We start from the raw sequence: 12,629 nt of genomic DNA, 5'->3' as shown, positions 1-12,629 counted from the left end.
GAGGGGGGAGGGGTAGAGAGAGAGAATCTGAAGCAGGATCCACGCTCAGTGTGGAGGTGGACACAAGGCTCGATCTCACAACGATGAGATCAAGACCTGAGCCAAAATCAAGAATCTGATGGTGAACTGACTGAGTCACTCAGGCACACCAGACTTGGGGCCTTATTTTTGATGATCTTGAGGCATTTTGTATAATGTACTCTTTGGGGGGTTTTTCTGCATTTTTTTTCATGATTCGGCTGGGGTTATGGGTTTTAGGCAAGAAGATCCCAAAGGAGGTAAAAGAAGGCCCACACAGTTAAAATGCCATTCTTGTCATTACATAATAACCACATGACTTATCACTGTGGATGCTGCTCTTGACTGCCTGCCTGAGGTACAATTTGTCAGGTTTCTCTACTATTTTCTCACCTGTCCATACTGTGCTTTTTGGAAGGCAGTCACTAAGCAGCTCACACTTATCAAGGAATGATGTTCCACCTTCTTGAGGATGGAGTAGTTACATAAATTATTGGAATTCTTCTACAGAGAAAGTCTGTCTCTTCTCCCTATTTGTTTGTTTGTTTGTTTATGTATGTATGTATTTATTTATTTGTTTATCCATCATTTATTTATATTGGTATGGACTTATAGATATTTATACTTTAGGCTATCATCCAATGCTAATTTATTTATTTTCATTGCTCAAATTATTACCACTTTGCTACTGGGAACTGTTTTAGTTGAGTTTTGTGCCTCTTTGATATATCCCATCATTGTTGGTTTTTTGAGCACTTTCTTCCTTTCTGGTGCTGTAAGATGCTCTGGGCTCATCTTGTATTTCTTGATCCAGTTCTATAATTAGCCATTTGTCCAAGGATGCTTGGTTCCTTTTTTGGATAGTGGTATTAGAAATCAAGGAGAGCCTGGGTGGCTCAGTCAATTGAGCGTCTGACTTCAGCTCAGGTCGTGACCTCACACTCCATGAGTTCAAGTCCTGCTTTGGGCTCTGTGCTGACAGCTCGGAGCCTGGAGCCTGCTTCAGATTCTGTGTCTCCCCTCTCTCTGCCCCTCCCCTGCTCATGCTCTGTCTCTGTCTCAAAAATAAATAAAAACATTAAAAATTAAAAAAAAAAGAAATCAAGATGTGGGCACTAGGTGTGCACGTCTTGCTCCTGGGGTGTTGTTACTTGTAGGTTGACAAAACAAGGAAATACCTATGTTCATACAAATCCCTATATTTGTATGCATGTCTCTATGTAAATATATCCATCTCTATTTATATTAAGCTAAACATGAGTTTACACTGCTGTGTCCAACTCTAATCTATTACTACATGGGTCATTCTAGCCTCTCCCCTTGCTTGTCTGTAATGTCCCCCTCCAACAGTGAGAAACCTGGCTCCCACCTTCTACCATCCATTTACCTAATTGTCCAATTCCAGTATACACATATAGTGGTTTCAGTTTATAGGCTTTTAGTGAAGAAAGTTGAAGCCAATTATTCATTCCTAAGTGCCATTATGGACTGCCTGTAGCAACAGAACTAAGCATCGACCTACTATTCTTAGTGCCATTTGGAAAGTGTTAAGAAAATTAAAATAATCAGTGAATATTTGTCTTACATGTAAATGGATTCTATTCAGGCCTACAAACATTTGCAAAGAGGTATCCATATTGACAGGTATTGACAAAGGCATCGGTGGAGGGAAGGAACCTTTGAGAAAAATAACAACACATGGTGTAGGCATTCATTGAGTAGCTACTGTGTGTCAAGCATTGTTCTGGGTATTGAGGAAGCAAAGATGAGAAGGATCCATTTTTTAAGAGTTTGAAATGTAATAGAGTAGACAGATGAGAAGCAGGCAGAGAGCTAGAGAGAGGCACATAGTCAGAACCTGGTCAGTATTAAAATATTTGCATATGCAAAGGGGAGGGAGATCGTGCCTTTTACTGAGGAAGATAGAAAAGGCTTCACATGGCTAATATTTGATCTGGGCCTTGAATACAAGCAGAAATTGAATAGCAGAGAAGAACCTGGGCCAAGGGAACAGCACACACTAAGGCACAGAGGCGTGAAAGGGTGCACTGTTACTAAAAAATCCTCAGTATCGTATCTGCCTTATCCTAATAATATTCTATTACCATGTAGTAACATTATTTCCTGATAAACCATAAATATAAAAGACTAATGGAGGTTTATGCTTTGGAAACACAGTGACATTTGTAACACCTGCATATTTCCAGTGTGGGACAAACAGTGCAGAAGTGAGTTACTAATAGCATCCTCAGAGAATTAGCTTCTTACAACAACAGACATGGAGATTATGCCTGAGGAAGCAGTGGAATAATTAGGTTTCATGATCTCTTGGGTCTAAGAACAAATCGCTTCATTTTTCACTTGAGATTTTCCCCATGACTAAACTATACTTTCAAAATGTCATAATATTTATCACACCTGTTCTGAGTATATGACCCTAAACACTATATAATCTTCTTCAAGGTTATATGAAAATAGAGAATTCTTTCCTTGTAAAATAGCTATCACCAAAACTGCATTCATTTTTACCCATTTGGGTCTATCATACTTAACAAGTTGTTTTGTCCTATTTTCACAAAAGTAAACTTCATCCCTCTATAATGACATTTGCTCACATGTTCCTTTTATTTCAGGGTTGCCATTGTCACAAATAGTTTCCTATTATATCACCTAAATACCCATCAGCATTCTAAAACCAGGGCCATATATGGTAGTTACTGAGAATTCTTTACATCATCCATAATCAAGTTATTTTGGTGAAAATACCATCAGTAATTTCAACTTCATGCCAACATACTCGGTTTAAATCTGGGAAATGCAACATCATGAGGTCTAAAGGTTTTAATTTTCAACAACAACAATAACAAATGTGAATTTGAATAAATTAGAATAAAGAAAAGTAACTCCAAAGCATAAAGGGAATGAATTTAAAACAGAAAATTTCCTTATGAACAAGAAGTCAAAAGAAGAAAAGTATAAGAACTGAGGCACTGACAAATATTACATGTATCCATGTACATCCTATACAAAAATACAGAACTTGCTAGATAGGATTTTGGGGGTTAATACATGTTTTTATTGGTATCAAGGATTGGTTCTGGTTTGAGGATTTGCTGTGACATCTGACATCTACTGGAATTCTGAGCCCCATCTACTCATGCCTTCGGTAATTCCATGGCTGGGCCTGCTGTAATGGACGATGCTGGTACTCTGCTCAGATTCCCCTCCAGAGCCTCTTGACCTTCCCTCTATTTCAGTATGCTCACTCATATTTGATTGTTTCTGCACCTTTCTTCAAGAACTATTATTAGGCTTATTCAAGCTGCTTCACTCAGACAACTGAGAGGTCGAAGTGCTCAAGAATTTACCTCTTCTCGCCTAACCTGGAGCAGCCCAATGACTGATACAGAAATATGAAAGAAAAGTTTCTTCCTTAACATAAACAGACTGTTGTACTGCCATTATTTACTCCAGACCTTCCCATGGGATTAGGCTGAGCTTTGGGATTCACCTGAAATCACACCTTTACTTGCCAATCAGGCCCTATAGACATGGCAGATCCTATCATGCTAGAAGAATCTGTTGGAAGATAAAAATGCTACAAGGAGTCTTTGGCAAGTCACAATAGGTATGTCACAGCACAGACTCCTGGGTTCTAAGTCAAGATCATGTCATCTGCAGCAGAGAACTGTATACCATTTGAAACATTGCTTTTAATATTTTTCTGGACCCTGGTAGAGACTGATTGTCTGTACCACGAGACATTCTATAACTATACAGCCCAGGATAGCCATCATTAAAGGGTGCAGCAGACCCACCAAGATTTAAGGTTGGAGGGGCTCAGTTGCAATCCATTGTGCGATAAAGATGATACATCTGAGTTTAGGCCCAAAGAGTTTCCGGACTCATCATTTTTGCACCAGCCTCTCTCCCTTAGCTCATGTGTATGGCCTCATGGGGGATTACCTATGATTGACTGATGGAGAAGAAATGAACTTGATTCATGGCTTGGTATGTTGGTGAACTGAAAATGGATTGCCACTGCAATACAGTCCCATTTAAGGGTGCTTCTGAAAGATAATGGTAAGGAGAAGTCTTCCTAATGACCATTTGGTCATCCACTTTGTGTTGAGATAAAAGTACCTGAGGTAAGGAATTGCTTGAAGTTATGGGTGGTAGTGAATGTCTTAAATGGTTGGTTAGGGCCCAGAGGAGTAAGACTGGAAGATCAGGCACAAAGATGTTGGGGAAGAGACATGTTGACAGACCACTGGAAGTTGGCCAAAAGTGTAAGAGTCTTGGTTAACATGTTAACATCCACTGGAGAGCATCCACTACAGAAGAGACACTAGCATAGGGGTGAACTGAATAATTAGTCCAGTAAATGATAGTCAGTCTCTGTCCTTGGCTACTTTAGTGTCATGCAACGGGTTCATGCAATGGGTTCTGCTATGGCAGAATGGAGGCTATACATGGTCCCACCACCATGGTTCTCTCACCAAGGCTGATACATCTACTACTGCTGCTGAATGTCCAACTCATGAGCCACAACGACTGACTTTAAGCCTCCAATACATTACTATTTTTGAGGAAATTAATCAGCTACTTGGTGGCAAGTTGATTACCCTGAAAAGATCCCTTCTGTTCTGAAAAGGTTAGCAAATTTTCCTTGTTGGAATTGTATCATATTACAACTATACATTCTCCTTTCTCTATGCAGATCTCAGCCTGCACCATCATAAGACTTATGGAGCATCTGAATACTGGCATATGATTCCATTTATCATTGCCTCTAACTTTTATAGTAAAAGAGGTACAGCAGTGCACATATAATTATGGGATCTTTTGGTCATACTATACACTAAATCCAGAAGCTACTAACCTTAGGGATATTTTTGAACAGTCTATTCTTTCAAAAGTGTAAAGAATATCTGGCCAATAACCTTAGCTCCCTGAGTTCCACCCATATCGACTCAGTAATTCTACTTTAAGACCTCTATCCTAAAGTAACAATATAAAATACAGATAAAAATTTACATAAAATTTTTGTTTTAACATTACTGACAATAGTGAAAAGCTGGGAGAGGTCCCAGATCAGGAAAATAGAGAGGTAAATTAAGATATGTACATACGATGGAATATTATTCAACAATTAAAAATTATTTTTACTAACATAGGGAAGTGCTTATGTTATAATTTTAAAGCAAAAATGTTTAAAATATTTAAGAAAATTTTAATTTAAAAGAAAACACAAAAAATTTGGCTTAGATATCAACATTAATTATAAAGCTTTTGTCATTAAAGTACTGCAGGATTCATGCAAAGACCTATACATATTAATAACAATAATAGTGTATTTTTTTAGCTTTTACTCTGTGTCCTGTACTGATCAAAGTAACAGATAAGTATTAACCACTTAATCCTCACAACAATATGAAGTACATTCTAGTACCACCTACGTGGAGAGGTTAAGTGTCTTGCCTTTGTGGAACTGAATAAATAACTTAGAAGCAGACCCTTGTACATGCTACCTTGGTGTACAATAGAGAAGGCATTGAAAGTCAGTGGGCAAAGACTGGAACTGTTCAATAAATGGTGTTGGACACATGGTTTTCCATATATATGGAAAAAATGAAATTAGGTCCTGCCCTCACACCATATATTGTACATAAACAAACTCTAAAGAAACACTGAAATTATTAGAAGAATATATATAAGAATATATTGATGACTATATTGATCAGGGTCTGGGCAGGAAACAAGTGGTCACTCAAAAGTGGTAATTGAAGAGAGTTTAATGACTAGACCATTTACAAGGTTATGGGGACAGTTAAGGGAAACAAATATGGGATGATGAAGTATTCTGGGACTGACAACAGCAAACAGCAAACAGTCCTGTTACAATCCCTAGGCTGGAAAGAGATCAGTTAAGGGAAACCAGGACTTGATCTGCAGATGCTTCCCATTGGCCAAACTCAGCTGGAAGCTAGAGGCCAAGTGAGCCCAGCTGGCACAGAGCACAGAGTAGGGAAGGGTGGAGGGTGAATCTGGAAGGCCAAACAGGGATTACGGAACAACACAACGAGAGTCAAGAAAGGGACTTTTTGGATAAGACATAAAAGAACACAATTCTTAGGGGAGAAGATTGATAAATTTGACTGTACTCAAATTTAAAACTTGTATAATTACCCAGTTTAAATAAAAAGTGTCAGATTGAAAGAAGATATCTGAAACATAACAACATAAAATTCATAACCAGAATATTCATGTATGGATGGATACGTGTGTGTGTGTGTGTGTACCAAATATTGGCAGGAATATCAACAAAAGACCTCTCATACACTGCAGGTGAATTGGTATACCCATTACATGGAGAGTAATTTGTCAATATCAAGTGAAGCTAAAATTGTGCATACCTTATGATCCAGCAATTTCTCCTCTAAAAATATTGTCCAGAGAAATTCTTGCAAATGTGCTCCAGGAAGTCATATTTTAAGAATATCTCCTGTAGTGTTCTTTAAATATAAGAGAAAAATTGAAAAGAACTGGAAGTTATTCAGAAGGAATAAATAAATTGTGGTCTAGTCATATAATGAAATATTATCTAGAGGTTAAAATTCATGAGCAATACATTCACCTTTGACAATAAAGATAGATTAAAAATATAGGTTGAATGAAAAATCACTGAGTTGAAGAAAGCTTTAGAACAGTATGGCAGCATTTATGCAAAATTTTTAAAACAAAAATAATATAATGCAAATGTGTATATAACAAAAATATAAAATACTGACTTGAAGGATGTGTGTCACATTTTTGAGAGTGATTGCCTCTGTGGAGAAATGAAAATGGATCTGGGGAGGGAGAATTTAAAGTACTTCAGTTTTTTTTATAACATTTTATTTATAATGTTCAAAAATTCACAAAGTGAATTGAACAGAGGTATATTAAAATGTTAATAGGCAGAGACTCCGGATTGTGGCACCTTGAGCAATATTTTTCCTACTCTTTACATTTTTCTCTTTTTTAAATTTTCTAAAATGACTAATAATTAATTTTATAATTGTCCCCCCTCTATGTTTTTTAACCATCCATGTTATAGGAACAATCATGGCAGCCTCCATTTTAGAAGAAAAACTGAGTAGTGGTCAGCATGGGATATGAGAAAAGCCTTCTCATCCGTACCTGATGCTCTTATCTAGTCATGCATAAGCCATGGTGAGCTTGAGGAGAGATGATAATTTAAGATGTTCTGACTTCAGCAATGCTTATGATTCTGTCTTCATTTGTCACTCAGTGCGTTGAAAAAAGAGCATGCAGAGTCATGGTTTTCATTAGGATTTTCCCAGGGTCACACCCAGGTTAATGAAATATACAGCTGAGTCATCAGTGATTGTCTACATATTTAATGCATGTGGTCTATTTTCAGGCATGTTCAAAAATAAAGCTTTTTGGTACTCTTCCTCAATTTATTAGCCCCATTTTTTTTTCTCTTTTCAAAGTCTTCTTACTCTTCTACGATTAGCTCTCTTAAATTAATTTCTCTGTTTCCACATGCCTTCTTTCTCAAATTCATCATTTTTAAACCAATCAAGCCAAAAGTCAACATATCACAATGTTTGGAATATGAAATTTGAAGTTGAAAATTATGGGTTTGAGTGCAGCCTCCGCTTCTAATTATTTGCATAACTTTGAGCAAATGACTGTCTTTCTGAACCTCAGTTTATCTCTAAATTGGAGATTGTATCACCTGGGCCTCAGGTGAATGAGCTCACCAAAATAACCCGATCACAGGTGTCAATGTGATTTGTAAACTAGAAAATACCAAAGTCAGGGTTTACCAGCTTTCTTGGACTGAGTGGGCAGCTCCAGGAAGGAGGAGAGAGGAAGGGGCTAGCCATCTCCTTGACAATGCAGGAGGTGCCCCTCGCGGCGAATTACTAGTCAATCTGAGCATACACATAGGACATGGTGCCACTCAAATGATCAGTGACCACACAAATCCTAGGCAGGAAGACAGCAGATCAATGGCACTGATATTCAATTTTTATAGCTTTACATTCCACCCCCCTTTCTTTTAATGTTTATTTTTGAGAGAGAGAAAGAGAGAGCATGCACACACGCTGGGGAGGGATAGAGAGAGACGGGGGGAGACAGAGGATCTGAACTGGGCTCTGTGCTGACAGCAGAGAGCCTGATGCGGGGCTTGAACCCAGGAAGCACGAGATCATGACCTGAGCTGAAGTCAGACACTTTACAGACTGAACCACCCAGGCGCCCCTAGCTTTACATTTTTCTATTCCTGGACTTCTTGACCCACATCCCATGTATTCAATTGCATGTTACCATAATCTACACCAAATGCAAATGCAGGGGTATTAATAGGTATTAATAGTTATTCATTCCCTTTTAAAGAACATTTAAGTATTCTCCAGGCACTGTCAGAGGCCCACCAGTGAGCACACAGATGAGAATCTTTGTCCTTGTGGGAGGAAGCAGGTAATACAGCAAACCAATCAGGAAATGATATGGACTATTAGAAAGAGATACATGCCATAGAGAGTAAGGCAGAGGCAAAAGCTAGGGAGTGAAGGGTTGGGCTGTGTCTCTAAGTAGGATGGAGTGGAGGCCTGCAGAATGGGCCTCACAGCCCTCCAAACACAGGGAATGTGTATTGGTTTTCTTTTGCCCCGATAGCAAGTTACCCCCAACCTTGTAACTCAAAACAACACACTTACTATCTCACAGTTTCTGTAGGTCAGAAGCCTAGATGGGCTTGGTGGATCCATTTGCTCTGGGTCTCACAGGGCTGAAATCAAGATGTAGGCAGGCCTGGACTTCTATCTACAGGTTCCAGAGGAGACTTTCCTTCCCAGCTCACTCTGGTCTTTGGCAAAATTGCTTCCTTGCAGCTGTAGGACTGAAGTCCTCATTTCCTTGCTGGCTATCAGCTAGATCTACTCTCAGCTCCTCAAGAACACTGCATTCCTGCAACAGTAGAGGGAGTCCTTCTCATGCTTTGAATTGCCCTGACCTATCCTCCCTCACAGTTCTTCTGCCCTTAGCCAGAAAAAGTTCTTTGCTTTTAAGGGTTTCTGTGGTTAGATTTGACCCCAAATGAGTTTCCCTACTTTAAGGTAGGAATTCATAGGAATTCCCCTAATCAAATCCAGGCACATTTAATCCCATCTCGGTGTCTGCCTCTTAGAAGACCTGGACTAAGAAAAGTGGTACCACCAGTGGGCCAGGGAAAACTGGCAGGCAAAGTGGACATTGGGTCTAGCTCACCCATGGCCCAGCAGCAGGTGGGGAGGATGCTGTTTGTGCTGGTTGGTGGGTGGGACACTGATAGTTCCTGACACAAGGTAGCATCTGCATTGCTGAGGGTTTCACTGGTGTAACCTGGTGCCATGCCCTGGTGAGATTGCAAATGCAATGGCAAGTGTGATATACAAGCATTTGTAAAATATTGAGGGAACTGTACCTACAAAGACGTCAAAGTTGGTCAGTTACTGCTAAATTGTATTCATGTACTATAGAAGAATAGTAACAAAATGAGACCAATTTGGTAGCTTATAAAGAGGCCTTTATCTCCTATAGTGGCAGGGCGAACACAGTTTAGGGCAGGCCCAAGACCTAATTGATAGAGGTTAGAGATGCAGACATGGTTGAAAGCTCAGCGAAGGCAGGCCTGCTATACGAAGGTGGTGGGTCTTGAACCATGCAATGGATGCCCCTGAGGATGTTGACCTTACCACACCCATTCTTCTAGAATCTGGGGGCTTGCAGAGGTAGCCAACTCTTCCCTAGTAAAAACTAGCATCTCAGTTTTTCTGGAATATGCTGCAAACGTCCCTACCCCCACAAGACAGCATAATCTCAGACACTTCCACCCCAAATTCATTTCCTCCCTCCTTCCCTCGGGATCAGACTTGTATCACAGTCTGATTATTCTTTTAGTGTTCCCAAGATCACTGCTAATTTCCCCTCATAGCTGTTTCCCCTAATTAAGTCCTTGCACATCTGCCCCCTTCCTGGTGCCTGCTTCTTGGTGGATGCAGATGAACAGGGGTGGATGAGGGATGCCTGAGAGAGAAGGTGACATTTGAACAAAAACATGGAGGAGGTGGAGAGAGTTAGCTATGAGGGAATATGGGGGAAGGACATTCCAGGCGAGGGAACAGCAGTAGCAAAGCCTTGAGTGGAGCCTTTCCTGCTGTACTCAGGGAGAGGGAAAAAGCTGGTGTAGCTGGGGACGAGGGGGTGGGATCCAGTAGCTGCAGGAAAATGGGTAAGAGGAATCTTTTACTCTGGGTGAGAAGGAAAGAAACTGCAGGATTTTGAGCAAAAGAATGGCATGATCTCACTTATGGTTTTTTCAAGAATTTTATTTTCTTTTTTAAGTTTATGTATTTAGTGAGAGTGTGTGTGTGTGTGTGTGTGTGTGTGTGTGCGATAGAGTGTACATGCACTAGTGCAAGCTGGAAGGAGCAAAGAGAAGGAGAGAAGGAGAGAGGGAGAGAGAGAAAGAGAGGGAGAGAGAGAAAGAGAGGGAGAGAGAGAAAGAGGGAGAGAGAGAGAGAGAGAACCCCAAGCAAGCTCCACACTGTCAGTGCTTCTCACTTATGTTTAAAAGTATCTTTCCTGGAGTACCTGGGTGGCTCAGTCAATTAAAGCATTAGACTCTTGATTGCAGCTCAGGTCAGGATCTCATGGTTTGTGTGACTGAGCCTCACACCCAGCTCTGCTCTGACAGTGTGGAGCCTGCTTGGGATGCTGTCTCTCCTTCTCTCTCCGCCCCTCCCCCGCTCACACTGACCCGTTCTCTCTAAGTAAGTAAGTAAACATTTTTTAAAAACAAATAAGGGTCACCCAGGTGGCTCAGTGGTTGAGTGTTTGACTTCGGCATCAGGTCATGATCTCATGGTTCATGAGTTCAAGCCTCATATTGGGCTCTCTGCTGTCAGCACAGAGACTGCTTCTGTCCCCCTCTCTCTGTGCCCCCCCACCCTCTCTCTCTCTCACTCAAAAGTACATAAATAAAAAATAAACAAATAAAAGGATCTTTCCTGCAGCTATTTGAGAATTAGATTGTAGGAGGGTGGGAGCAGAAATATCAGTTGGAAAACTACTCCAAGAGTCAGGTCAGGATGCTGGAACTGGCTTAGGGAGGCAGTCGTGGAAGTGCTCAGAACTGGGATGTATTCCAACAGGAGAGATGATTGAGTGATGAAGGACCGAGTGTGGGATGTGAGAGGAAACCCAGTGACAAGAATGGAGATGCCACTAATGAACGCAGAGAAGGGAGCCACTGCAGCAGGTGTGAGGCGGACATGAGGGGTTTTGGACATGTTAAGTTTGAGGTGTTTATTCAGTACGTATGTGGAGATGTCAAGAGGCAGTTGGATGTATGAGTCTGGTGTTCAGGGAAGAAGTCTGAGCTGGAGATATAAATTTGGGAGTTGTTGGCAGTAAAATGGTATTTTAAAGCCATGAAACTTAGATGAGCTCACCAGGGAGTGATTGCGGATAGTAAAAATGGGTAGTTAATAAAATCACATATAAGCGAGTGAATCTGTATTACTTACACCTGAATACCAATGTTCAAAAGTACCAGAACATCTGTAGGTTTTTCTCTATATTTGAATTTCTGAGATGCACATCCTAAACCTGTTCACCATACATCTTTGCCTAAGAACCAGTAGAATAAAGTTTTCCTTCCAACTTTCCTGCTTAATTAACAAAATTGAGAACTAAAAATGTTAGTTTTGTTTTTACATAATTATTCTACCTGCAGAACTGAAACCTAACATTGAGGCTAGATGCCAATTTGCTTATTAAGTTCATTTCACTATATATTCTAGGTGGGGATTACACTCATCTGTGTTTTCCATTTTCTTTGATATCTGCTGCATTAGGACTAAAATAAATTTTCTTTATTCCATACATATAAAAATTGTGTTAACTATTTGGAATCAAATAGTCTTCACTGCATTCTTAAAGGACAATTTCCCACATACACTTCACAGAACAATGCAAAGGAAACTTTCTTATTTCCATTAATGGAGAAAAGATTTACCCAGTGAGTGCACACAACCCACAATGCAGGGGAACCTTGAGGTAGCACAGCTAAAGGAGGACACCAGAATTCCCTCTTCCTGTTTCAGTCTAGAAGGTATCACTGCAATCACTTACTAGCGCTCAGTTTATAAATTAGAGCAAAGATTAAGCTCTTCTCAGGGTGCCTGGGTGGTTCAGTCAGTTGTGTGTCCAACTCTTGATTTCGGCTCATGTCATGGTCTCACAGTTCATGGGATCCAGCCCCCATCGGGCTCTGTGCTGACAGTGCAGAGCCTGCTTGGGATTCTCTCTCTCCCTCTCTTTCTGCCCCCCTGCTCATGTGCTCTCTCTCTCTCTCTCTCTCTCTCTCTCTCTCTCTCTCTCTCAAAACAACTAAATAAACATTAAGAGTAAGCTCTTTTCAAGTATTTGCAGCACTTGCTTATTTGTCTTGTTTCCCCTGTATTAGGTTTCTAGGGCTGCTGCAACCAATTAGCACAAACTTGGTGGTTTCAAACAGCAAGAGTTTACTTTCTCACAGCTCTGGAAGTCAG

This window comes from Neofelis nebulosa, chromosome 14, assembly GCF_028018385.1.
Source record: "Neofelis nebulosa isolate mNeoNeb1 chromosome 14, mNeoNeb1.pri, whole genome shotgun sequence".
NCBI classification, from domain to species: domain Eukaryota; kingdom Metazoa; phylum Chordata; class Mammalia; order Carnivora; family Felidae; genus Neofelis; species Neofelis nebulosa.
This window is presented reverse-complemented; position numbering follows the sequence as displayed.